This window comes from Poromitra crassiceps (assembly GCF_964638095.1).
Source record: "Poromitra crassiceps genome assembly, chromosome: 12".
Lineage (NCBI taxonomy): Eukaryota > Metazoa > Chordata > Actinopteri > Beryciformes > Melamphaidae > Poromitra > Poromitra crassiceps.
In genome coordinates this window covers 28,101,038-28,101,817 of record NC_139632.1, presented here as the reverse complement: position 1 = coordinate 28,101,817, position 780 = coordinate 28,101,038, and the positions used below count along the sequence as shown (strand labels likewise).

Below are 780 nucleotides of genomic sequence, written 5' to 3'. Positions count from 1 at the left end.
TGGGCCAGCTAGACCTACGAAACAACTCCTTTCCCAACCTGGATGAGGAAAACCTGGATGTCCTCCATGTAGCAGACAAGGTGCTCCTGCAGCAGAACCCCTGGAGGTGTGACAAGGATATCCGGCCACTAAGGGATTGGCTGGCAGAGTACCCAGGCAAGGCCAACACCGACCTGGTGGTGTGTGGGCCCTTCAATCAGAATGGGGAGCGGATTGCCTTTTTGACAGATGAGTTACTGATGAGAACTGAGAGTTCTACCAAGGAGGCTGCAGTGACCCCAACAGAGAAGACGAGGAGACCCCACACACCTCCCCCCAAGAGGACCACTTCCTCCCCTACTATCAAAGTCACCCCCACCTCAGAGCATGGGGACAACACCAGTGGAGAGGGGCAAGAAGGGGCGATGTCTAAGGACACTTCCATCATCATCATCATTGCAGTGGTGTGCATCAGCAGCCTAATCTGCTGTGTGTGCTGGATAGGGCATTCACCAACTAAGTTGACTAGTAAAACCACTAGTCGACACTGTGCTTAGTAGTCGACTAGTCGTCATTCTTGGTTTTCCCTCTTTCCACAGTGCAGTGTTAATAATGCAGTACAGCAGATATGCCACTGGGGGACGCTGTGGGTTCCTTGCGACCATTTGCGACCCTTCCAATCGACGAAGAAGAAGGAGTGCAACAACCATTGCTAAATAACAAACCTCACATCACTTTATTTTCGTTTTTATTTTAGAATACTCAATAGCATAAACCATTAGTTCATTTTAGTGCGGCCAG

General features: G+C 50.0%; 1 pseudogene across 1 annotated transcript in view; it reads left to right on the top strand.

Moving 5' to 3' along the window:
- The window catches only part of LOC310786127, a 1,808-nt pseudogene extending 1,272 nt beyond the window's left edge, over nt 1-536 (top strand). The window contains exon 2 of the transcript in view: nt 1-536. This exon is cut by the window's left edge and continues 890 nt beyond it. The product of the transcript in view is annotated as an uncharacterized misc_RNA (transcript).
- Nucleotides 537-780: the final 244 nt, after the last annotated feature.